This window comes from Hyla sarda, chromosome 3 (assembly GCF_029499605.1).
Source record: "Hyla sarda isolate aHylSar1 chromosome 3, aHylSar1.hap1, whole genome shotgun sequence".
NCBI lineage: Eukaryota > Metazoa > Chordata > Amphibia > Anura > Hylidae > Hyla > Hyla sarda.
The window spans coordinates 5,662,304-5,689,587 of record NC_079191.1 but is presented as its reverse complement, the minus strand read 5'-3'; the positions used below and the strand labels follow the sequence as shown (position 1 = coordinate 5,689,587).

General features: G+C 44.3%; 1 protein-coding gene and 5 non-coding genes across 8 annotated transcripts in view; 1 reads left to right on the top strand and 5 right to left on the bottom strand.

The window, feature by feature from the left end:
* Positions 1-8,548: 8,548 nt before the first annotated feature.
* Positions 8,549-8,620, bottom strand: TRNAE-UUC (transfer RNA glutamic acid (anticodon UUC)). Its single transcript has one exon. It is a non-coding gene; the product is annotated as a tRNA-Glu (tRNA).
* A 1,136-nt stretch (positions 8,621-9,756) lies between these two features.
* TRNAE-UUC (transfer RNA glutamic acid (anticodon UUC)) lies at positions 9,757-9,828 on the bottom strand. Its single transcript has one exon. It is a non-coding gene; the product is annotated as a tRNA-Glu (tRNA).
* Positions 9,829-11,996: 2,168 nt separating this feature from the next.
* TRNAE-UUC (transfer RNA glutamic acid (anticodon UUC)) lies at positions 11,997-12,068 on the bottom strand. The gene has a single exon. It is a non-coding gene; the product is annotated as a tRNA-Glu (tRNA).
* Positions 12,069-12,460: 392 nt separating this feature from the next.
* TRNAY-GUA (transfer RNA tyrosine (anticodon GUA)) lies at positions 12,461-12,546 on the bottom strand. Its single transcript is given in 2 exon segments — positions 12,461-12,496; positions 12,510-12,546. It is a non-coding gene; the product is annotated as a tRNA-Tyr (tRNA).
* Positions 12,547-14,874: 2,328 nt separating this feature from the next.
* On the bottom strand, positions 14,875-14,946 carry TRNAG-UCC (transfer RNA glycine (anticodon UCC)). The gene has a single exon. It is a non-coding gene; the product is annotated as a tRNA-Gly (tRNA).
* A 10,107-nt stretch (positions 14,947-25,053) lies between these two features.
* Positions 25,054-27,284, top strand: part of AGBL5 (AGBL carboxypeptidase 5) — a 67,922-nt gene continuing 65,691 nt past the window's right edge. For 2 of the 3 annotated variants that reach the window (XM_056563710.1, XM_056563708.1), the window contains exon 1: positions 25,162-25,302. The gene's annotated coding sequence lies outside the window, so the exon portion shown is untranslated. The other variant, XM_056563709.1, reaches the window with a different exon arrangement.

Here is a 27,284-nt window from a genome sequence, read left to right as displayed (position 1 = left end):
GATCATTGTTATCCCATAGGGACCTATAACACTGCACACACTGATCTCTTATACTGATCATTATTATCCCATAGGGACCTATAACACTGCACACACTGATCTCTTATACTGATCATTATTATCCCATAGGGACCTATAACACTGCACACACTGATCTCTTATACTGATCATTATTATCCCATAGGGACCTATAACACTGCACACACTGATCTCTTATACTGATCATTGTTATCCCATAGGGACCTATAACACTGCACACACTGATCTCTTATACTGATCATTGTTATCCCATAGGGACCTATAACACTGCACACACTGATCTCTTATACTGATCATTGTTATCCCATAGGGACCTATAACACTGCACACACTGATCATTATTATCCCATAGGGACCTATAACACTGCACACACTGATCATTATTATCCCATAGGGACCTATAACACTGCACACACTGATCATTGTTATCCCATAGGGACCTATAACACTGCACACACTGATCATTATTATCCCATAGGGACCTATAACACTGCACACACTGATCTATTACATTGATCAGTGGTTTCTCATAAGAAACCAGTGATCGATGATTCTGCCGCTTGACTGCTCATGCCTGGATCTCAGGCACTGAGCAGTCATTCGGCGATCGGACAGCGAGGAGGCAGGTAGGGATCCTCCTGCTGTCCTGTAAGCTGTTCGGGATGCCGTGATTTCGCCGTGGCTATCCCGAACAGCTCACTGAACTAACCGGCATACTTTCACTTTCGACGCGGCGTTCATAGCGGGTCGGGCCCTGCCTCTTACAACAGCCGGGACCCGTGGCTAATAGCGCACGGCATTGATCGCGGTGTAGCGCGCCATTAGCCATGGGTTCCGGCCATTGTTAGAGGCCGGGCCCGACCCACTATGACGCGGGGCCACGCCGTGGCCCCGTGTTATAGATCGGGAGCGGACACATGACGTTCCAGTACATCATGTGTCCTTAAGGGGTTAAAAGGCACACAAAAAAGGTGCAAATGGAACCAGGACACAAGTCCCATCCAGAACCACAGTCACTTTCTCCTTGATATCAATCCTCCTCGCTTCGCACCTTGCTTCCGCAGCCTCTCGTTTTCTCAATTCCTGGCTCTGTGCATTGTGGGAAGTGTGCTTTTCTCTACCTAAGTGCCTGGAGTGAAAACTACATCTCCCAGGGGCGTGGCCTGGCAGCCGAGGCGGATGGTCGCAGCTTAGAGCAGCTCCGCATAGAAGCCTGCTAAAGCGACGAATATACTGCAAATCACCGCTCCTTACCGACATCTACTGCCACCGGAACCCCAGCGGAGATGCCAGCACGCCGGAGAAGGCAAACCAAGCCCGGCGCATTGCAGAGATTCACCTTTGTGCCCCGCACTACGGCCTCTCAAAATGGCGCCGGCAACCATGCGATCTCCTCGAGGCGGGCCCGCCAGGAGGAGGAAGACGGAGCTCACCTTTCTCCTCCGCTTCAACGCCGATCACTTTCAGTACCATCCTTGCATACATCTACGGAGCTCCTGGTTCCAGCGGGGCGCCGCTCGACCTCCCCGGACGCGACTGCGAACACCCGGCATGCCGCAGCTGCACACAGGACGGGATCCGACTCCTTGAGTCCCCCCGCTTCCCCGGCCAGGAGTTCTCGGACACAGGAACCTCTGCTTGAGCTGACTTCCAGGCGGCCCAATTTGGACACTGACAAGGTAGGACTCTGGGGGGCTGACGACTATGCAGACCTAGTCCCTGACGACCCGCTAGCTAAGGTCCCAGTCTCCAACCAAGCTCTAACAGACACTGCACTTAAAGAAATGCTGCTATTGTTACGCTCCTCGTTCGTACAAGACATGCAGAACCTGGTTAACCCTTTAAAAGCCTCAGTGCAGGCACTGGAAAGCAGAATAGACCATGTTGAGCAGAAATTTGGAGAATTTGCTGGCTCTCACAACTCCCTCATAGATAAAACAAATGAAATGGAGGATGAGGTTCTTGCATTAAAGCTCAAAGTGGCGGATCTAGAAGACAGGAGCCGTCGTAACAACGTTAAATTGCGAGGGATACCAGAGTCTGTGGCTTCTACGGACATACCAAATTATGTACTATCCCTGCTTAAAGCAACCCTGCCTGATTGCTCCATGTCAGAGCTAATTGTGGATAGAGCACACAGGGTCCCCAGACCCAAACACTTAGAGGACACTGTGCCACGTGATGTTCTAGCACGTATTCATTTCTATCAAGTAAAAGAAAAGCTCATGGAATATGCACGCCGTAACAATGGACTGCCTGCCCCATACCACAAAATCACGGTGTATGCGGATCTGTCTGCCCCCACCCTGCAAGCAAGAAGATCTTTGCTGCCAATTACTTCAGCCTTACGCTCCGCTAGGATAATGTACCGCTGGGGCTTCCCAGTTCGTCTTCTCATCAGATATGACAACTCCATGCATGTTATTCGCTCCCTCCAGGAAGGTGAAAAACTTTTATCTCAATGGAACATTGCTCCAATCTATCCCCCCACAGGATCTCGAGCACCCAAATCTCCAGATAAAGTGAAGGACTGGGCTCCGGCTTGATTAGCTAATTAATGGACGGTGTTTCCTTTCTTTTTCTGTGCGGGCTCCGTGCTGTGCCCTGACCGCACGGCTTCAGAGTGGACTCTTACCCCCACTGTCTGTGGGATAGCGTTTGCTTCGGCAAGCTATCCTTCCTTGTTTTGTTTTCTTTTTATTGTTTTGTATTATTCTGTTATAAGTTCATTGGTGTCTTTATACTCCTTGGTCTACTGAATGTGCTCGATGGACATCTGGCGGATGCACGCTGGCTGGGAGGTGCGTCTTGCCATCCTGATATCCTTTACCTGCTACTAAGTTGTCATCTGCTCTTTTTCATATTAATATGGCCATAACCCTCGCTAGCTTAAATGTGAACGGTTTAAATGCTCCCCATAGACGGGCACATTTGTGGAAGGAAGCCCAGTTGTTAAAATGCGATGTATTATGTGTACAAGAATCACATCTGTTGGCTAAAGATGCACACCGCATACGTCACCCTGTGTATACTCACATATTTCATTCTCATTTCAGTTCCAAATCACGAGGGGTTTTCATAGCAATTAAGAACTCCGTTGCGTTTACATTGAAGGAATCCATAGCAGACGACCTTGGGAGGTATGTAATACTTCGTTGCACCATCAATGCCACACAGTTTACTATTGTCTCATTATATGCCCCAAACAAGAATCCAACACGCTTCCTGCAGCGTTTGATGAAAAGGGTCAATAGCACAGCCTGGGGTTCCTTAGTGGTATGTGGGGACTTCAATACGGTTGTTGATGCCTCCATGGACTCTACTTCCTCCTCCCGCTTCCATTCTGCTTCCTTGACCCCTTTTCTCTCTGCTACAGATTTATATGACATTTGGCGCATTCATCACGCTTCTGAAAGGACCTTTACTTTTCACTCTGGGGTACATAACACTTACTCCCGCATTGATCTATTCCTGGTAGACAGATCACTTATATACAAGTCTACACAAACTGACGTGCACACAATAAAATGGTCGGACCATGCAGCTGTGGTCCTGAAAATCATTGACCGAGCCTCCTCCCCCCCAATCCATGCCTGGCGCAACAATCCCTATCTTTGGTCCCATCCAACCTATGCTCCTCAACTAAGAAAGGACATAACAGACTACTTCTCTAGTAACTCTGGTTCAGTGGAGGATGCTATCCTACTATGGAACTGCCACAAAGCAGTTATAAGGGGTTTTTGCATCAAGTATGGATCCCTCTTAAAAAGGCAACGGGAGCGACTTCTCACTGACACATTAGACAGGCTCAAACAAGCAGAACTTATGAATCAGACGCTACCCTCCCCCGCTAACGCCGACTCGGTGGCAGATGTACGGCGAGAATTAAGATGTCTACTACTTTCTTCGTATGAAAAATCATACCGGAAACTTCAGGCAAATTATTACTCCCAAAATAATAAAGCCGGCAAGCTATTAGCTAACCGCCTAAAACAACGACAAGCTAAATCCCGCATCCCATATATACTCCATCCAGTCACCAGTGATAGACTCTACACCCCTTCTGACATTGCTAATGGATTCGGGTCCTTCTACTCTAATCTATATAACTTACGAAATTCTGTTGCCACTCCACCAGACCTGACGTCTACTCTACAATCCTACCTCTCTAGCCTACGACTTCCTTCCCTAACTCAGGCCCAACTACAAGATTTAAATTCTGATATTACACTTCCTGAGGTTTTAAAAATCATTAAATCCTTGCCCACAGGCAAGGCCCCAGGCCCAGATGGCTTTGCTGCCTCATATTACAAAACTTTTAGCGACCTGCTGGCCCCAAATATTGTGGAGTTTTGCAGGACAGCGATCATAAAAGGCTCGTTCCCTAAAGAAAACCTGCAAGCGATCATAACCACTTTGCCGAAACCGGGGAAGGAGCCTGATAGACCTCAGAATTTCCGGCCTATCTCGCTCCTTAACCAGGACGTCAAAATCTATGCAAAGCTCTTGGCCTGCCGCCTGTCTAAAATCCTCCCATCTATAGTACACAGAGACCAATCGGGATTTATTGCTGGACGTCAAAGTTCAGACAACACGCGCCGTCTTCTTAACATTTTTCACCACTTAGAACGCTGCTCGACTAAAGCGGTTATTGTAGCGCTGGATGCGGAGAAAGCGTTTGACCGACTACGTTGGTCGTTCGCTTTTTCTGTCCTATCACATATGGGATTTTCGGGTAACATACTGTCCGCTATCACCTCCTTGTACTCCACCCCGACGGCCAGAGTATCGGTGAATGGTACCCTTTCTGATCCATTTCCCATCACGAATGGCTCACGTCAGGGGTGCCCCCTTTCCCCATTGATTTATGTCCTTTCCATGGAACCGCTAGCACAATCAATCAGACAAGACAAGAGAATACATGGGGTTACAGTAGGGGGACAAGACCATGTCATCTCGCTATACGCAGATGATGTCATACTAACCTTGACGAACCCTGAAATTTCACTCCCAGCAGTTATGTCGAACATCTCGTATTACGGGACACTGTCTTACTATCATCTCAACGACACTAAAACACAAGCGTTACCCATCAACCTCTCCCCTACTATGCTGCACAAATTGAAGGACACATACCCTTTTCAATGGCAACCATCCAGTCTCCAATACCTAGGCATTTATCTCTCCTACCCTTCTAAATCACTTTACGTAGACAATTACGAAAAATTATTGCTCTCCATACAAAAAGACATGGAACACTATGCTAATTCGGAAATCTCATGGGTGGGCAGGGTGGCAGCTTACAAAATGTTTCTCCTACCTAAACTTCTGTACCTATTTCGGACCCTCCCAATACCTCTCCCTTCTACCTTCTTTACTAAAGCACAAAAAGGGCTCTCCTCTTTCATTTGGGCAGGTAGGAAACCCAGGCTGTCCTCGCAAATACTGTCTCGTCCCAGACTGGCAGGGGGACTGAGTGCCCCAAACCTTTATTTTTATTATGTTGCTACTCTGGTATCTATGATTAAGCATTGGTGGTGCAACAAAGCATCCCTCCCTTGGGTAGAAATAGAAAACATAGACGTGGCCCCTTACTCATTAAGAGACATACTCTACACGCCCTTCTGGAGTGTCTCCCCACCCCCACTTTCCAATCCTATTGTTAAGGCGTCATATGTAGCTTGGACTTTCTTTGTATCTCATATGTCAAACCCAGTCCCCATGACATTGAACGATGTGCCTTTATCTTTCTTGCAAGCTCAAATCCCAGACCTAGATCTATCCTCCTGGACAAAGAGAGGCATACTCCAGATCAAACACCTGCACGAAGAAGGGGGACTGATGACATATTCAGATCTGGCACACAAATATGGGACCCCACCCCATGATTTTTATAAGTACCTACAGGTTAGACACCTCCTACAAAGCCTATCTCCCTCACAGGGAAGTCGGGACGGGGCGACCTTCAGATTACTTACATCTCCAAGGAAAGGGCTGAAACCTATATACGCAGCTCTACAGCACACTGAAACGCTCTCTAAACCTTATCCTTTAAGGATATGGGAAACGGAGTTACGAATGTCATTCACAATGACGGATTGGCAAGAAGCCTTCGGAAACATACAATCAGCCCTCCAATGCTCATCCCATATAGAATCGGCTTATAAAACAATCTTACGTTGGTACCACACTCCTGATAAGTTGGCCATATTCTATCACTCTACATCTGACAAATGTTGGCGGGGCTGCGGTCTCAAGGGTACACTCCATCACATCCTGTGGACATGCCCTCTTATTCAAACTTACTGGGGTGCATGCGCTGACTTAATAAGAGAAGCCCTGGGGGCTAAGGTCCCGTGGTCCCCTCAGTCGGTATTGCTATTCCTCTCCATCTCACTCATACCTTCTCATGAACGTGAATTGTACTGCATTATCTGCACGATAGCTAAAATAGCACTGTTGTGTCATTGGAAGACGTCCAACACACCATCGATTACCTCCATAGTCGCTAAAATCAACACTACTTACTCTTTTGAAAAAATAATAGCTTTGGGATCCAATAAATTCCATCGTTTTGAGAAAAGATGGAGACGCTGGCGTTCATCCCCACACTGTGTAGACATATAATCCTCCTATGGATATTAACTCCTCACACCCATTCTCCTTTCCCCTAGCATTGCCGTTCACCATACTCGACATAAGAGTCGATAACCAATGCTGAGACATGTAACTCACCGAGCACACAGTTATGTACACTTCTATATATTCCTTATCAGTAATTTTGTAGACCTATTGCTTTATATCCCTGAGGTATCCAATAGTTCTCTCTGGAAATGACACCAAGGTTAAGGTTATTTGTTGACTATTTGTAACTGTTAAGTAAGAAGCTAATGGCTGACTTCCCAATGTCAGCGTATAAACATGATGTCATACCCTGCATTGTTTCCACACCCGTTGGTGTGCATTGATTGTAACCATTCAAAACTCTTTAATAAAAATTATTATTGAAAAAAAAAAAAAAAAATTTAAAAAAAAAAAAAAAAAAAAGAAAACTACATCTCCCACAATGCAGCAGGTGTAGGGCATGCTCAGTGTACAAGGCCTGTGCTCAGAGTAGTGGAGAGCTCACTCACTGCTTTTAACCCATAGAAGACACAGGGCGTACATTTATGTTAGAGTTTACAAAACTACAACTCGCAGCTGAAGGATGTCCGGGCATGCTGGGAGTTCTAGTTGTGCAACAGCTGGAGGCACCCTGATTGGGAAATGCTGCCTTAAGGGGTTAATGTTATGGTCTCCTGATGAACAGTTTATCAGTTACTTCATTGTGTGCTGCTTATTGTCCCTTATCCTGAACCTATTGTTGTGAGGTTGTTTGTATTTTTGTATTTGATGCATTTAGTTGTTTGCATTTATGTATTTGATGCATTTAGTTGTTTGCATTTATGTATTTGATACAAAAATTTACAAACAGCTAAATGTATCAAATACATAAATACAATTAACTAAATGCATCAAATACATAAATACAAACAGCTAAATGTATCAAATACAGACATTTACAAACAGCTAAATGTATTTGATACATTTAGTTGTTTGCATTTATGTATTTGATACATTTAGTTGTTTGTATTTGATACATTTAGTTCATTGTATTTACGTATTTTATACATTTAGCTGTTTGTAAATTTTTGTATTTGATACATTTAGTTGTTTGTATGTATGTGATCTATTTAGTTCATTGTCTTTATGCATTTGATGCATTTAGTTAATTGTATTTGATACATTTAGTTGTTTGTATTTGATACATTTAGTTGTTTGTATTTATGTATTTGATACATTTAGTTGTTTGTATTTGATACATTTAGTTGTTTGTATTTATGTATTTGATACATTTAGTTGTTTGTATTTGATACATTTAGTTGTTTGTATTTATGTATTTGATACATTTAGTTGTTTGTATTTATGTATTTGATACATTTAGTTGTTTGTATTTGATACATTTAGTTGTTTGTATTTATGTATTTGATACATTTAGTTGTTTGTATTTGATACATTTAGTTGTTTGTATTTATGTATTTGATACATTTAGTTGTTTGTATTTGATACATTTAGTTCATTGTATTTACGTATTTTATACATTTAGCTGTTTGTAAATTTTTGTATTTGATACATTTAGTTGTTTGTATGTATGTGATCTATTTAGTTCATTGTCTTTATGCATTTGATGCATTTAGTTAATTGTATTTGATGCATTTAGCTGTTTGTATTTATGTCCAGGCATGCTGGGAGTTGTAGTTTTGCAACAGCTGGAGACACACTGTTTGCAGGGTGTACACCAGTGTTTACTGTCTATAAAGCGAGCGCAGGAGCAGCTGCCACCCACCAATAATGAGGGACGTCGGTGACCAAGTGAAAAAATAGCAGTTTTATGGTTAGTAAAGTCTCAACTAAAAGACACGACGTTAAAAAAAATAACGAGCTTCATAATGAGGAAAAATAAATAATCTTCCCATACCGGGAGTCGAACCCGGGCCGCCTGGGTGAAAACCAGGAATCCTAACCGCTAGACCATATGGGAGGTCTTAGAACGGAGGTTACCGAGACGGCTGTGGAGGAATGTGCACCCGGCAGCTGTACTGTGTGAGGGGCGGGGCTTGCACTTTGGGGCGGGGCCAGCATGTCAATCAGCTCGTTGGTCATTCTTATCAACAAACAAGAGTGAAAGTCAGGATCCAAAAAATGATGAGAATTCAAAAGCTGCCCCATTAACCCTTTGATTTCCGCAGTCGGTGACGTACAGCAGAGACACAGAGTACAATGTAATATACAGGAGTGTGCTAATACATAAGATGTATGAAATAAAGTTATAAAATAATAATCCTTTACTGAGATATGACATTATTTTTATAAAAACTAATGAATTTAAAAAAAATTATAAAAAGATACATTTAGCAGTTTTTATGTATTTGATACATTTTGTTGTTTGTAGTTATGTATTTGTATTTCATACATTTTGTTGTTTGTAGTTATGTATTCAATACATTTAGTTGTTTTTATTTATGTATTTGATACATTTTGTTGTTTGTAGTTTTGTATTTGTATTTTATACATTTAGCTGTTTGTAGTTATGTATTCAATACATTTAGTTGTTTTAATGTATTTGTATTTCATACATTTTGTTGTTTGTAGTTATGTATTTGTAATTCATACATTTTGTTGTTTGTATTTATGTATTCAATACATTTAGTTGTTTTAATGTATTTGTATTTGATACATTTTGTTGTTTGTAGTTATGTATTCAATACATTTAGTTGTTTTAATGTATTTGTATTTGATACATTTTGTTGTTTGTAGTTATGTATTCAATACATTTAGTTGTTTTAATGTATTTGTATTTGATACATTTTGTTGTTTGTAGTTATGTATTTGTATTTCATACATTTTGTTGTTTGTATTTATGTATTCAATACATTTAGTTGTTTTTATTTATGTATTTGATGCATTTAGCTGTTTCAGCCTTTGTCCTGAATCAGCGTTATTTCACTTTGTTGTGTGTTCAAGCATAATGGTGACCAGTGATGGATATAAACCTTATGTGGTCAGTCCCGGAGATTGTGGTCACTATGGACATTAGGGGGTCGACAGAGACCACCCAGATCGGCTGTAAGTTTTTTGCTAACAATAACTTTGATAAAGTGGGGAAAAAGTTAATTCTTCCCATACCGGGAGTCGAACCCGGGCCGCCTGGGTGAAAACCAGGAATCCTAACCGCTAGACCATATGGGAGGACACATCTTATCTCATTACGTGTGTCTCCACACTCAGACTCTGACTGCAGGAACCGTAATCTGCCTAATAGAAGCTCCATACGATGCAAAAAGTATTCTCTCTACCCAAGATATAACTACCTAAAAGAGCCGATATTTGTCCCTAGAAATTCAGGGGCACTAGGTTAAAGGGGTACTCCGACGTCAGGATGAAAGAAAACCCTTAGCTGTCTGCCCCAGTTTTGAAACCATTTGTTGTGTGCATCTATAATCCTACCATGTCAGAAATATGACTTCCTTTTGCTCAGTACTACAATTTCCAGGATTGCATTATCTTCATCACCGCCCCCCCCCAGCAGTCCTGCCAGTTCCCCGACCAGAGCTGCTGCAGAACATTTCTCTACAGAGCAGTACAGTCTGTAGCACCTGCTGCATACATACCCTGTCTGCTCCTCTGCCTGTGACACTGTTCAGCAAAAGGCAGCATGCTGTAACCACACCTAATCCTTCATATATATGTGTATATGGCAGGGAGATGGTGATGTAGGCTGGTCAGAGGTGATGACATCACTCAAGGGCAGGACTAGAGCTGAGAGACAAGATCCAACCATGCCTCCTAAGACAGGATTATGCATTGGGAAGGAGAAGCTGCTGAGACAACACCACACTGACAATGAAAAATACTACTGTCAGCACCAGCAAGGTTAACAGGTGCTGACAAGGTGTTTGCTAGGTTGCCGGGTTACACCCTGCTGTCTGAGTGGCTAGCTACTGATTGACCACATGTGCATCTCCCTATTTTACCAGGCATCAGTCTCTGGGAAGATGCCTGTGAAACTGGTCATTACCTGAGTAGCTAGCATTTCCTTATTCCCTTGTACACCAGCCAACTTGACTTTTGGCTTCTTATCTGACTTCTCTTTCGTTATAGCGATTCGGCACCTCTTCCCACTCCTGGTTTGACTGACATCGACTTTATGTGTGTATGTTTAGTTTGTCTTTGTTAGTTGCTTGTTTCCCTGTTGCTCCTGACAACTGACAGGATTGTATTTTATTGTGTTGACATTTGACTCCCCTCACTTATTTAGGAAGGGATTGTCGACCAGTTGCCGGCCTATCATTTAGGATAGGCGGACAAGTAGGCAGGGACAGGGGCGCGGGTGAGCACTCCTCTGCCCATACGTGAAAACTGGGGAGCTGCTGAGACAACATCTGGCAATGAGTGGAGTACACAACTTCCTGTAATGAAAGAGATGGGGAGCTGCTGAGACAACAGCACACTGACCATGAGAGGACTACACAACTTCCTATCAGGAGTGAGTAAGGGTCTGGGAACTGCTAAAGACACCACACATACAATAAGAGGACTACACAACTTTCTGTCACGAAAAAGGGAGGAGTTGGGGAGCTGAGGAGACAACATCATGCTGGTAAGGAGGGGAGTACACAACTTCCTGTAAAGAAAGGTAGAAGGTGGGGAGCTGCTGAGACAAAATCATGCTGACAATGATGGGAGTACACAACATCCTGTAAAGAAAGATGTAGAAGGTGGGGAGCTGCGGAGACATCATGCTGGCAATGAGGGGAGTACACAACTTCCTGTTATGAAAGAGATGGGGAGCTGCTGAGACAACAGCACACTGACCATGAGAGGACTACACAATTTCCTGTCAGGAGAGAGGAATGAGTCACAAGCTGCTGAGACAACCAAACACTGACTATTTCAAAGGACTACACAACTTCCTTTCAGGAGAGAGGGAGGAGCCAGGAGCTGCTTCCATTTCACTTCACCTCCTAATATCTTCTCCTCTCGTCATACCTGACCTCCCAGTTCCTTCACACGTCTCCTCCGCTTCTTTCTTCTCCTCTTCTTGGCTCTTCTTACACTTACTTATTCGTACAAGTATCTACTAGGTGGTAGTATTGCGCAGTAGATGAGAAACTGGTGTGCCCGTCCCTTATCTAGACACTCTTGTGCCCCCTACAGACGCCAGGGCCAGAACCCCAGCATCCTCTATAGATAGATACACCCCAGAAAAAATTCTAATCTAAATTTTCACACAGGTGCAAATTCTGGATATTGAGTTATTCATTTTGTGTATTTTTTATTTTATTTTTTACTTAAAACTTAATTATCAAGGCAAAAAAAAAAAAAAAAAAAAAAAAATAAAATACAAAAAATACAACTTCCCATACCGGGAGTCGAACCCGGGCCGCCTGGGTGAAAACCAGGAATCCTAACCGCTAGACCATATGGGAGGGCTGAGAGCTACAGCTGAATTCTTGTCTTACGTGCCGACTGTAGCTGTTAACCCTTTCCCTGACTGCTGCTACAGACAGTGTCGATGATAGGGGTTTCTGTAAAACTACAACTCCCAGCATGCCCGGACAGCATTCGGCAGTCCGGGCATGCTGGGGAGTTGTGGTTTAGCACAAGCTGGTGGTACCTTGGTTGGGAAACAGTGGTCTACGAGATGAAGGCTTCTGTGTATGAAGCTACACGGGGAATCATGATCACCATAAGACAATCCCCTCCAGAAGGACATAAAGGTCGCACTAGTTACCCGGAAGATATTAGGCACAAAAACAAAAAAAATTCTTAATTAAGATTTTTGTTTAAAAAAAAAAGAAAAAGATAAAAAACAAAAATGTCCTTCGAACCGGAATCGAACCAGTGACCTAAGGATTTCTGCATCTCCTCTACAGTCCTCCGCTCTACCATCTGAGCTATCGAAGGAGCCACAGGAGCAGCCTCTCTACGGGAGATCATCCACAGTGACAGGACGGACTATCTCACCGGGAGAGGTTATTCCGAAATATCTGACAGTCATTCGGTGGCGGTTGAGTCTTGAGGTGCGGATGGCAGCAGATAAGTGGGATTGGCGCAATATACTAGGGATCGACCGATTATCGGTTTGGCCGATATTCACAATTTTGGACATTATCGATATCAGCAATTACCTTGCCGATAATCCGATAATGCCCAGCACCGCACTGCATCCCCCACCACCCTGGCCAGAGACCGCCATCGCTGCCCATTGCCTCCCCCATCCCCGGTTTTATAATTACTTGTTCCTGGGGCCCGGGGTCCACGCTACTTCACAAAGAGACTAAAGCCGGTCACAGGCATAAGACGTCTATTAGCCGAAGCCACCAATATCGGTAAGACCGGACAACCATCTAATGTTTATCTCATTATTGGTCTATTCACATGTACAGTATTCTGCGCAAATTTGATGCTCAGAATTTTCTGCTGCAGATTTCAATGTAAACTGAATGACTGAACACAGCTTGTAATCCTGTGCATCAAAAAAAATTCTAAATTCCAAAATTGCATATTTTTGGTCACTTTGTATACCCTATAATAATGTATAAAAAAGCGATCAAGAAGTCCCATAAAAACAAAAATGGTACCGATAAAAACTACAGATCACGGTGCAAAAAATAAACCATAAGGCAGCTCCATAAAGGGGAAAAAATAAAAGTTAAATCAAACCTATATAAGTTGGGATCATTTTAATCGTATGGACCTAAAGAATAAAGATAAGATGTCAATTTCACCGAAAAGTGTGCTACGTAGAAACGGAAGATCCAGGAGAGAACGCACTTAGCGCACATTTCTTCTGCCTCATTTTCCTGATCAAAAATTTGGATATGACTCTACTAAACTCTAAAAGTTTTTTCTTCACAACAGTTAACCCCCCCCCCCCTGCCCATATAGAACCTCTATGAGTGGAGCCCCTAAGAGTGGAGCCCCTAAAGAGGAACCTCCATGAGTGGAGCCTCTATAAATGGAGTCTCTATGAGTGGAGCCCCTACGATTGAAGTGCCTACGAGTGGAGCCTCTATGAGTGAAGTCCCTATGAGTGGAGGCTCTATAAATGGAATCTCTATGAGTGGAGCCTCTATAAATGGAATCTCTATGAGTGGAGTCCCTACGATTGAAGTCCCTACGAGTCGAGCCTCTATAAATGGAACCTCTATGAGCGAAGCCTCTACAAATGGAACCTCTATGAGCAAAGCCTCTACAAATGGAACCTCTATGAGCAAAGCCTCTACAAATGGAACCTCTATGAGCAAAGCCTCTACAAATGGAACCTCTATGAGCAAAGCCTCTACAAATGGAACCTCTATGAGCAAAGCCTCTACAAATGGAACCTCTATGAGCGAAGCCTCTACAAATGGAACCTCTATGAGCGAAGCCTCTACAAATGGAACCTCTATGAGCAAAGCCTCTACAAATGGAACCTCTATGAGCAAAGCCTCTACAAATGGAACCTCTATGAGCAAAGCCTCTACAAATGGAACCTCTATGAGCGAAGCCTCTACAAATGGAACCTCTATGAGCGAAGCCTCTACAAATGGAACCTCTATGAGCGAAGCCTCTACAAATGGAACCTCTATGAGCGAAGCCTCTACAAATGGAACCTCTATGAGCGAAGCCTCTACAAATGGAACCTCTATGAGCGAAGCCTCTACAAATGGAACCTCTATGAGCGAAGCCTCTACAAATGGAACCTGAGTGAAGCCTCTACAAATGGAACCTCTATGAGTGAAGCCTCTACAAATGGAACCTCTATGAGTGAAGCCTCTACAAATGGAACCTCTATGAGTGAAGCCTCTACAAATGGAACCTCTACGAGTGAAGCCTCTACAAATGGAACCTCTATGAGAGGAGCCTCTACAAATGGAACCTCTATGAGAGGAGCCTCTATGAGAGGAGCCTCTATGAGAGGAGCCTCTATGAGAGGAGCCTCTATGAGAGGAGCCTCTATGAGAGGAGCCTCTATGAGAGGAGCCTCTATGAGAGGAGCCTCTATATGGATCCTCTATAATCCTCTACCGGGGGTCCTGTTTATGTCAAAGTTGGGTTAAAAATACCCCTTTATGTGCTATGGCAGTGTTTCTCAACCAGGGAGCCTCCAGCTGTTGCAAAACTACAACTCCCAGCATGCCCAGACAGCCGAAGGCCCCAGTTAGGAAAAAATGTCCTATGGGGACCAAGAATACAACGTCTTCATAATATAAAGGTAAACATTTTAAAAAAAAAAAGTTAAAAAGTACATGCGTTGGCCGGGAATCGAACCCGGGTCAACTGCTTGGAAGGCAGCTATGCTCACCACTATACCACCAACGCTTCATGCAGGCCAGATGTGCAGCAGGATCATAGAGAGGAAGACGAGTGGTTCATCCTTATAGATCTGTGGGGATACAGATCACATGACTCCGCCCCCTCATCAGGCTATAACACACGGAGACCTGTACAGAGGATTCTGGGATATGGCAATACAATCACTGCTGGATATAGAGGCAGTAATCGTTAATTTCTAACGATAATTTGTTTTCCCTTAGTCCTAACAGGAGCACAGATGGGGGAACTGGTTAGGACAGATGGAAGTTTATTGAAATTAAAGTGATTAATTAATTAAGCGCTACCCCTTCCCCTGTATAAGTAGGAGGGTCACCCTCTGTCCCCTTGTGTACAAAAACGAGAAGAACCAAAAAAAAAGAAAATAATGATTTAGTAATAATTAACAAAATAGTAATAGAAAACTTAGACTAGGGAGGGAATGTTGTGCTACTGTTAGGACTAAGGGAAAACTACCGTATTTTTCGCCCTATAGGACGCACCGGCGTATAAGACGCACCCAATTTATAGCTGCAAAATCTAAAAAAATAAAGATTATGAACCCAATAGTGGTCTTCAACCTGCGGACCTCCAGATGTTGCAAAACTCCAACTCCCAGCATGCCCGGACAGCCGTTGGCTGTCCGGGCATGCTGGGAGTTGTAGTTTTGCAACATCTGGAGGTCCGCAGATTGAAGACCACTGCATAGGGGGTAATACTCACGTGTCCCCGCCGCTCCAGACCCGTCACCGCTGCCTTGGATGTCGCTCCATCGCTGTCGCCGTCGCTCCGGAACGTCTCCGGAACGTATCCTCGCTCTCCGTCGCCGCCATCACGTCGTTACACACGCCGACGCACGTACGCGACGAGGTGATGACGAGGAAGGAGAGCGCCGGCCATACAGGGGATCCCTGAACGGAGAAGACACCGAGGAGGCAGGTAAGGTCCCTCCCGGTGTCCTGTAAGCACTAACCCGGCTATTCGGTCGGGCTGTTCGGGACGCCGCGGTGAAATCGCTGAACAGCCGGGTTAGTGTCACTTTCCCTTCAGAGGCGGCGGTCAGCTTTGATCGCCGCGTCTGAAGGGTTAATACAGGGCAGCACCGCGATCGGTGATGTCCTGTATTAGCCGCGGGTCCCGGCCGTTGATGGCCGCAGGGACCGCCGCGATAGGGGTGTATTCACTGTATAAGACGCACCGACTTTCCCCCCCCCCCAGTTTTGGGGAAGAAAAAGTGCGTCTTATACGGCGAAAAATACGGTAATTATCGTTAGAAATTAACGATTCCCTTACGTCCTAACCAGTAGCACAGATGGGGAAATGGCAAGAAGACCCTATGATAAATCGGCCAATGTTCTGTCAAGTCTGTAGAGGGGGATGAATGTGGAGAGTGAACGCCAAAATGCAGCTTTACATATATAATCCAAAGGAACTAAACTCCTTTCCACAAAAGAGGGTGATACAGACCTGGTGGAATGAGCGTTTACAACCTCAGGAGGCTCCATACCTTGGGGTACCATAGAAATATGGATAGCATCCCTTACCCATCTACCGATGGAGGGTTTTGAAGCTTTGAGACCTCTCTTGGATCCTGCGAAAAGAATTAAAGGGGTACTCCGGCCCTAAGACATCTTATGCCCTATCCAAAGGATAGGGCATAAGATGTCTGGGAGGGGGTGTGACATCCATCACGACTCCGCCCCCATGTGACATCACGCCCCGCTCCTGCTATGCAAGTCTATGGGAGGGGGCGTGACGGACATCATGACTCCACCCCCATGGGATGTCACCCCCGCCCCGCTATGCAAGTCTATGGGAGGGGGTATGACATCCATCATGACTCCGCCCCCGTGTGACATCACACCCTGCTCCCGCCATGCAAGTCTATCTCCTATAGCTGCTGAAGGACTGAAAGTCCTGAAACGCGTCCAGCATCCCCTATACAATTATTGAGACCACCACCATATACACGATACAGTTCCAGTCCACTATTGAGCAACCTAAAACCGGCGGAGATATCTGTCCATCATTCACCAAGGATCACGCGCGCCTCGCTGCCACGAGGACGCCGCAAGTACTATAATTAACCTACCTGTGGAAGTGCTGCAGGATCCTCATCCGGAGCCCACCGCCTCCTGATACCATCGCTGTGGGAGCGCTGCCGGACCACCATCAGGAACCCACCGCCACCTAAACACCACCTCTACAGGAGTCGGCTGAGTCTCCGGTGGTGTTTTCTCACGCTGCGAGAGATAGCCGATGTTCAGCTCACTGCGGGACAACATCGCGAACCTAACATACCGGTGCCCGGGAGCGGTGAGATACAACGTATCCTGTTCTATTACATATTTGCTATGTCCGCACTTACAGTGTAAATCTGTCCTATTTGCTTCTATCCTGCTGGCAGAATTCTTTAAACATCAATGACTTATTACATACAAAAATATTGACGGGAATTATTCAGGCTGGTTACCCTCTGTGCATGGTTACTATTGGTTACCAACACCTTAGATTGGATTTTGTGGCGATTAATTGGAACTCATTGCCAACTGGCTGAGACATTGGATGGTTGCTACTGGTTACTGATATCCGACTGAAACTGACTTATATTACATTATCTTGGAGAGAAAAGGATAATTGAATATTCCAGATGAACTTGAATTTTTCCTACATCTAATTTTTTTTTTTCCCCATAAGGTTTTTATTGAGTTTTCCAATACACAATCAAGAAACAGTAAAATAAGACAACAGTTGCATTAGTCATCAGAAATCAAAAAGGGACAGCAAGCATTCGCTCAGCAGAAATAATGTAAGTAACGTATGTAACATTGGCTGTATGAAGGTGTAAGCCACTGATGTCCCTTTGAGGACAATAGGTCAACTCACATGTCTGACAATGTGGTTTAACCATGAATGCTGGCATAAACATTAAGGAGACGATGACTCTGCAAACTATATGTGACTAGTCGGGTAAGAAGAAAAGAAGAGAAATGGGGAGCAAAAAGGAGGAGGGAAGTAGCGATAGGAGTGGATAGAAGAGGATCCTAGAGAAGAAGAAGTGAACCAACCTCTTAGCCCAAGACGACCAGGAGCCCCCCGAGCATCCAGAGCACATGAGCTAGATTATCCGTGGGCCGGACTGTCAGAACGTCAGTGATGTCACGTGAGGGGCAATAGGGGGGGAGCAGTGTCGGGTCGGGGGAAACTAGATGTCCGTATGGAGTGTCACATAGTCAGTGGATGACACAAATGCTACCCAGGGGGACCATATCATGTGATATTTAGATAGTTGTCTGCCAACAGCTCCTCCATCCTATGTAGCCTAGCGGTTTCTTGTAGCCAAGCCGAAATAGATGGAGGATTCGGCGATTTCCAGATCCGCGGGATCACAGTCCTGGCCGCTAAGAGCAGGAATAGGATGAAGCGCGCCGTATATTTAGGGACCGACGAAGGCATAATAGAAAGTAGGAGTATTTCTGGGGAGCATTGGAGACACACAGAAGTGATACGATTAATTACGTCTACATCTAATTTTTATTGTGGTCTCATTTTTAACTCATATTTTATATTGTATTTCTTATATTATTTCTTATATTGTAATATGAATATATTGTAACAGTTGGAGTGTTGTTATCACAAGGGCCCTGGATCAGCAGACCCCCCCATGTCGGCGATCGGCGCAAATTGCAAGTGAATTCACACTTGTGATTTGCACCTATTCCGGGTCTATGGTGACCCGGAATATAAGGGGGATCGCGGTTGTCTAAGACACCTACGATCCCCCCCTCCTATCCCTGCTATTGGTCGTCATGACGCGACGACCAATAGCAGATCAGGGGCGGGGGGTTAACTTTCGCTTTCCCCGTCCTTACTTACCCACAATAGTCGCGGCAGGACAGGGAAACCGAGGAGGACCAGGGCCGAAGTCCACTTACCCATTGGTGATGGCAGCGGGAAGCGATCAGTGGTGGCAGAAGAGGACAGCTATGCGGCTCCCTGGATCCTACGGAAGCCATGCGTTGCCTAGCAACATCTGGAGGGCTACAGTCTTAGACCACTATACAGTGGTCTCTATACTGTAGCCCTCCAGATGTTGCAAAACTACAACTCCCAGCATGACCAGACAGCTGTTTGGGCATGCTTGGAGTTTTAGTTTTGCAACAGCTGGAGGGCTACAGTTTGGAGATCACTTTGCAGTGGTATCTAAACTATGGCCCTCTAGATCTTGCAAAACTACAACTCCTAGCATGCCCACACAGCAGTTTGCTGTTTGGGAATGCTAGGATTTGTAGTTATGCAACATCTGAAGGGCCACAGTTTGGAGATCACTGTGCAAAATTGCAAATCCCAGCATGCCCAAACAGTAAACAGCTGTCTCGGCATGCTGGGAGTTGTAGTGCGTGCAGTGGTCTCTAAACTATAGCCCTCCAGATGTTGCACAACTACATCTCCCAGCATGCCCTTCAGAGATCAGTACATGCTGGGAGTTGTAGTTTTGCAACAGCTGGAGGCACACTGGTTGGAAAATACTGAGTTAGGTAACAGAACCTAACTGAAGGGTTTTCCAACCAGTGTGCCCCCAGCTGTTGCAAACCTACAACTCCCAGCATGCACGGTCTGTCAGTACATGCTGGGAGTTGTAATTTTGAAACAGCTGTAGGTTTGCCCCCCCCATTTGAACGTACAGGGTACATTCACATGGACAGGTTTACAGTAAGTTTCCTGCTTCAAGTTTGGGCTGCGGCAAATTTTTTGCCACAGCACAAACTCCTAGCAGGGAACTCACTGTAACCCGCCAGTGCGAATGTACCCTAAAAACACTTCACTACACTAACACATTATAAAGGGTAAAACACTACATATACACCCCCTTACACTGTCCCCCCAATAAAAATGAAAAACATATTGTACGGCACTATTTCCAAAACGGAGCCTCCAGCTGTTGAAAAACAACAACTCCCAGCATTTCTGGACAGCCACTGACTGTCCAGGCATGCTGGGAGTTTAGCAACAGCTGGAGGCACCCTGTTTGGGAATCACTGGCGTGGAATACCCCTATGTCCACCCCTATGCAATCCCTAATTTAGTCCTGAAATGCGCATGGCGCTCTCTCACTTCGGAGCCCTGTCATATTTCAAGGAAACAGTTTAGGGCCACACATGGGGTACCTCCGTACTCGGGAGAAAGTGCACTACAAATTGCGGGGGGCTTTTTCTTCTTTTACCCCTTATGAAAAGGAAAAGTTGGGGTCTACATCAGCCTGTTAGTGTAAAAAATTAAATTTTTTTACACTAACATGCTGGTGTTGCCCTATACTTTTTATTTTCACAAGCAGTAAAACCAAAAAAAGACCCCCAAAATTTGTAACGCAATTTCTCCTGAGTACGGAAATATCCCATATGTGGGCATAAAGTGTTCTGAGGATGCACAACAAGGCTCAGGAGTGAGAATGCACTATGTACATTTGAGGCTTAAATTGGTGATTTGCACAGGGGTGGCTGATTTTACGGCGGTTCTGACATAAACGCAAAAAAATACCCAAATGTGACCCCATTTTGAAAACTACACCCCTCACGGAATGTAACAAGGGGTATAGTGCGCCTTAACACCCCACAGGTGTTTGACAAATTTTCATTAAAGTTGGATGGGAAATTTGTAACCCCATTTCTTCTGAGTAAGAACATAATCCATATGTGGATGTAAAGGGCTCTGCGGGTGAACTACAATGCTCAGAAGAGAAGGAGCGCCATTGGGATTTTGGAAAGAGAATGTGTCTGAAATTGAAGGCCACGTGTGTTTACAAAGCCCCCCGTGGTGCCAGAACAATGGACCCCCCACATGTGACCCCATTTTGGAAACTACACCCCTCATGTAATGTAATAAGGGGTGCAGTGAGCATTTACGCCCCACAGGTGTCTGACAGATTTTTGGAACAGTCGTCCGTGAAAATGAAAAATTTTATTTTTCATTTGCACAGCCCACTGTTCCAAAGATCTGTCAAATGCCAGTGGGGTGTAAATGCTCACTGCACCACTTATTAAATTCTGTGAGGGGTGTAGATTCCAAAATGGGGTCACATGTGGGGGGTCCATTGTTCTGGCACCATAGGGGGGCTTTGTAAATGCACATGGCCCCTGACTACCATTCCAAACAAATTCACTCTCCGAAAGCCCAATGGCGCTCCTCCTCTTCTGAGCATTGTAGTTCGCCAGCAGAACACTTGACATCCACACATTGGGTATTTCCATACTCAGAAAAAATGGGGTTACAAATTTTGGGGGTCATTTTCTCCTATAACCCTTTGTAAAAATGTTAAATTTGGGGGATAAGCAGCATTTTAGTGAAAAAAAAAATCATTTACACATCCGACTGTAACGAAAAGTTGCCCAACACCTGTGGGGTGTTAAGGCTCACTGTACCCCTTGTTACGTGCCTTGAGGGGTGTAGTTTCCATAGTAGTATGCCATGTGGTTGTTTTTTTTCTTGCTGTTTTGGCACCATAGGGGCTTTCTAAATGTGACATGCCCCCCAAAAACCATTTCAGAAAAACTCACTCTCCAAAATCCCATTGTTGCTCATTTCCTTCCGAGTCCTCTACTGCGCCCGCCGAACACTTTACCTACACATATGAGGTATTTCCTTACTCGAGAGAAATTGGGTTACAAATTTTAGGAAGATTTCTCTCCTTTTACCCCTTGTAAAAATTTAAAAAATTGGGTCTACAAGAAAATGCGAGTGTAAAAAATGAAGATTTTTAATTTTCTCCTTCACTTTGCTGCTATTCCTGTGAAACACCTAAAGGGTTAACAAACCTTTTGAATGTCATTTTGAATACTTTGGGGGGGGTGCAGTTTTTATAATGGGGTCATTTATGGGGTATTTCTAATATGAAGGCCCTTCAAATCCACTTCAAAACTGAACTGGTCCCTGAAAAATTCAGATTTTGAAAATTTTGTGAAAAATTGCTAAATTCCTGCTGAACTTTGAAGCCTCTGATGTCTCCAAAAGTAAAAACATCTCAACTTTATGATGAAAATATAAATTAGACATATTGTATATGTGAATCAATAGTTAATTTATTTGGGATATACATTTTCCTTATAAGCAGAGAGCTAGAAAGTTATAAAATTGCAAAATTTTCAATTTTTTCATCAAATTTTGGAATTTTTCACCAAGAAATGATACAAGTATCGACAACATTTTACCAATAACATAAAGTAGAATATATCACGAAAAAACAATCTCGGAATCAGAATGAAAAGGTAAAAGCATCAGAATTATTAATGTTTAAAGTGACAGTGGTTAGATGTGCAAAAAAGGCTCCCGTCCTTAATACCGGCAGTACGGGGGACAATTTCCCATCCTGGAGTTCTCCTTTAATAAATGTTTAAATTCTGAATAAAACTTCATAAACAGTTTAGGGCAGTGGAGGAGGCGCCGCTCGCATCATTCTGCCTTATACACAGGCTAAAAACCCAAGAGGAGGGCAGAGAGAAAGGGGAAGAGACGTCGGCGCCGCTAAGGAACTTCCGGAACGGGATTGTGGAGAGGAGCGCGCTCCCGAAACAGAGGCCGGAAAATCAGGAGAGAACCGGACTGAGACCGGGGAGGAGGAATCACAAGACCCTGAAACAAAAACTAAAGAAAAAGGCAAAATCCCAAATATTCATGGAAGGGGGGGGGGGGGGGGGGTCACATAAATAACACAAGAGGGCAGAGAAATAGTAACAAGACCCCCAAATATTCATGGAAGGGGGGGGGTCACATATAACACAAGAGGGCAGAGAAATAGTAACAAGACCCCCAAATATTCATGGAAAGGGGGGGGGGTCACATAAATAACACAAGGGGGCAGAGAAATAGTAACAAGACCCCCAAATATTAATGGAAGGGGGGGGGGGGGTCACATAAATAACACAGGAGGGCAGAGAAATAGTAACAAGACCCCCAAATATTCATGGAAGGGGGGGGGGTCACATATAACACAAGAGGGCAGAGAAATAGTAACAAGACCCCCAAATATTCATGGAAGGGGGGGGGGGGGGTCACATATAACACAAGAGGGCAGAGAAATAGTAACAAGACCCCCAAATATTCATGGAAAGGGGGGGGGTCACATAAATAACACAAGGGGGCAGAGAAGTAGTAACAAGACCCCGAAACAAAAACTAAAGAAAAAGGCAAAATCCCAAATATTCATGGAAGGGGGGGGGGGGGGGGGGGAGGGGGTCACATAAATAACACAATGGGGGCAGAGGGTGACCCTCCATACAGGGGGAAGGGGTAGCGCTTAATTAATTAATCACTTTAATTTCAATAAACTTCCATCTGTCCTAACCAGTTTACGGGGGTGGAATACCCCATCTGTACTACCGGACGTCAGGGAACCTGTATATAGAGAACCTGATCTCAGCTCTAGACAATGCTCTGTGAGCTAAACATCCTGGACCCAAGACTGATACATTGTACATAGCTCGTCCTGCTCTCAGCTCTAGACAATGCTCTGTGAGCTAAACATCCTGGACCCCAGACTGATACATTGTACATAGCTCGTCCTGCTCTCAGCTGAGAAGTGATACAATTGTATCCAGTCTAGACAATGCTCTGTGAGCTAAACATCCTGGACTCCAGACTGATACATTGTACATAGCTAGTCCTGCTCTCAGCTGAGAAGTGATACAATTGTATCCAGTCTAGACAATGCTCTGTGAGCTAAACATCCTGGACCCCAGACTGATACATTGTACATAGCTCGTCCTGCTCTCAGCTGAGAAGTGATACAATTGTATCCAGTCTAGACAATGCTCTGTGAGCTAAACATCCTGGACCCCAGACTGATACATTGTACATAGCTCGTCCTGCTCTCAGCTGAGAAGTGATACAATTGTATCCAGTCTAGACAATGCTCTGTGAGCTAAACATCCTGGACCCCAGACTGATACATTGTACATAGCTCGTCCTGCTCTCAGCTGAGAAGTGATACAATTGTATCCAGTCTAGACAATGCTCTGTGAGCTAAACATCCTGGACTCCAGACTGATACATTGTACATAGCTCGTCCTGCTCTCAGCTGAGAAGTGATACAATTATAGTGGCTACACTCCAGAAAGCTGGGTATCTACGCACCAGAAAGCTGGATGTCTATGATGGGGTAAGCTGAGGGCTACACCACGAAAAGCTGGGTGACTATGCTCTGGTGGCTAAAGTTGAGGTGCTACTCTCTTGGAAAGCTGGGTGTATGTTTTGAAGAGTTGGGTGGGTACTCAAAAAAGCTGAAAGGCTACTCTACCGAAAGCTTGGTGGCTATGCTCCAGAAAGATGAGATACTACTTTCAGGAAAGCTGGGGGGATACACTCCAGAAAGCTGGGGGGATACACTCCAGAAAGCTGGGGGGGGGGATACACTCCAGAAAGCTGGGGGGGGGATACACTCCAGAAAGCTGGGGGGGGGGATACACTCCAGAAAGCTGGGGGGATACACTCCAGAAAGCTGGGGGGATACACTCCAGAAAGCTTTGTGGCTACGCTCCAGAAAGCTGGGTGTCTACACTCTGGAAAGCTGGGTGGCTATGCTACAGAAAGCTTTGTGGCTATGCTCCGGAAAGCTGGGCGTCTACTCTCTGGAAAGCTGGGTGACTACACTTCAGAAAGCTGGGGTTCTATGCTATGGAAAGCTTAGTGGCTACGCTCTAGCAAACTTGGTGTCTATTCTCTGAAATGTTGGGTGTCTTTGCTACAGAAAGCTTTATGGCTACGCTGCAGAAAGCTGGGTGTCTACCCTCTGGAAAGCTGGGTGGCTATGCTACAGAAAGCTTTATGGCTACGCTGCAGAAAGCTGGGTGTCTACCCTCTGGAAAGCTGGGTGGCTACACTCCAGAAAACCTTCCTGTCTTCAGCTCCACCATACAGCATTATACCATATACAGTGATAAATAAGTGAACCCCTCTGCACTTCTCCGCTCTACCTGCTCAGTTATCGGAGGCGCTGTGGTGTGCGCCAGGGTCACGTGTGCTGTAATGCGGGATTAATCACAGGCACCGCCCACCCCCAGCTGTGGCTGTCATCCTCGGCTCCAGTCTCCATGGAAACATGACTTCAATTTCCGCTCTGATCTCACAACGAGGCTCGGAACGCAACGGTTATCTGAAAAGGCGAATCAACAGCCGCTTTACTAGTGAGAGGATCGCGAGACCAATGAGAGCGCAGCTTGTAGGTGAGCGGCCGGGAGGAGGAGCGGGGGGGTTTGTTTGGGTTACTGGGCTCAGCTGTGAGAGACGAGCGGTGATCGGAGCCGGAGACCGAGGTACAGGAGACGTGCGGAGCCCGGGCCCGGCGGATCGCGTGTGACGTGTAATATACCGGCCGTACGTCATACAGTACACTGGTCATACATACGTCATACTGATCATACAGCACACTGATCATACATGCGTCATACTGATCATACAGCACACTGATCATACATGCGTCATAGTACACTGGAAATAGATACATCATACAGTACACTGATCATACATCATACAGCACACTGATCATACATGCATCATACAGTACACTGATCATACATACGTCATACAGTACACTGATCATACAGTACACTGATCATACAGCACACTGATCATACATACATCATACAGTACACTGATCATACATACGTCATACAGTACACTGATCATACATACGTCATACAGTACACTGATCATACATACATCATACAGCACACTGATCATACATACATCATACAGTACACTGATCATACATACATCATACAGTACACTGGTCATACATACGTCATACTGATCATACAGCACACTGATCATACATGCGTCATACTGATCATACATACGTCATAGTACACTGGAAATAGATACATCATACAGTACACTGATCATACATGCATCATACAGTACACTGATCATACATACGTCATACAGTACACTGGTCATACATACGTCATACAGTACACTGGTCATACATCATACAGTACACTGATCATACATACATCATACAGTACACTGATCATACATGCGTCATAGTACACTGGAAATAGATACATCATACAGTACACTGATCATACATCATACAGTACACTGATCATACATCATACAGTACACTGGAAATAGATACATCATACAGTACACTGATCATACATACACCATACAGTACACTGATCATACATGCGTCATAGTACACTGGAAATAGATACATCATACAGTACACTGATCATACATCATACAGTACACTGATCATACATCATACAGTACACTGATCATACATCATACAGTACACTGATCATACATCATACAGTACACTGATCATACATACATCATACAGTACACTGATCATACATCATACAGTACACTGATCATACATACATCATACAGTACACTGATCATACATCATACAGTACACTGGTCATACATACATCATACAGTACACTGATCATACATCATACAGTACACTGATCATACATCATACAGTACACTGGAAATAGATACATCATACAGTACACTGATCATACATCATACAGTACACTGATCATACATCATACAGTACACTGATCATACATCATACAGTACACTGATCATACATCATACAGTACACTGATCATACATGCGTCATAGTACACTGGAAATAGATACATCATACAGTACACTGATCATACATCATACAGTACACTGATCATACATACATACATCATACAGTACACTGATCATACATAAGTCATACAGTACACTGATCATACATCATACAGTACACTGATCATACATACATCATACAGTACACTGATCATACATACATCATACAGTACACTGATCATACATCATACAGTACACTGATCATACATCATACAGTACACTGATCATACATCATACAGTACACTGATCATACATACGTCATACTGATCATACAGCACACTGATCATACATGCATCATAGTACACTGGAAATAGATACATCATACAGTACACTGATCATACATGCATCATACAGTACAATGATCATACATATATCATACAGTACAATGATCATACATCATACAGTACAATGATCATACATCATACAGTACACTGATCATACATCATACAGTACACTGATCATACATATAGTACACTGATCATACATATAGTACACTGATCATACATACAGTACACTGATCATACATACAGTACACTGATCATACATACAGTACACTGATCATACATCATACAGTACACTGATCATACATCATACAGTACACTGATCATACACCATACAGTACACTGATCATACATGCGTCATAGTACACTGGAAATAGATACATCATACAGTACACTGGTCATACATGCATCATACAGTACACTGAT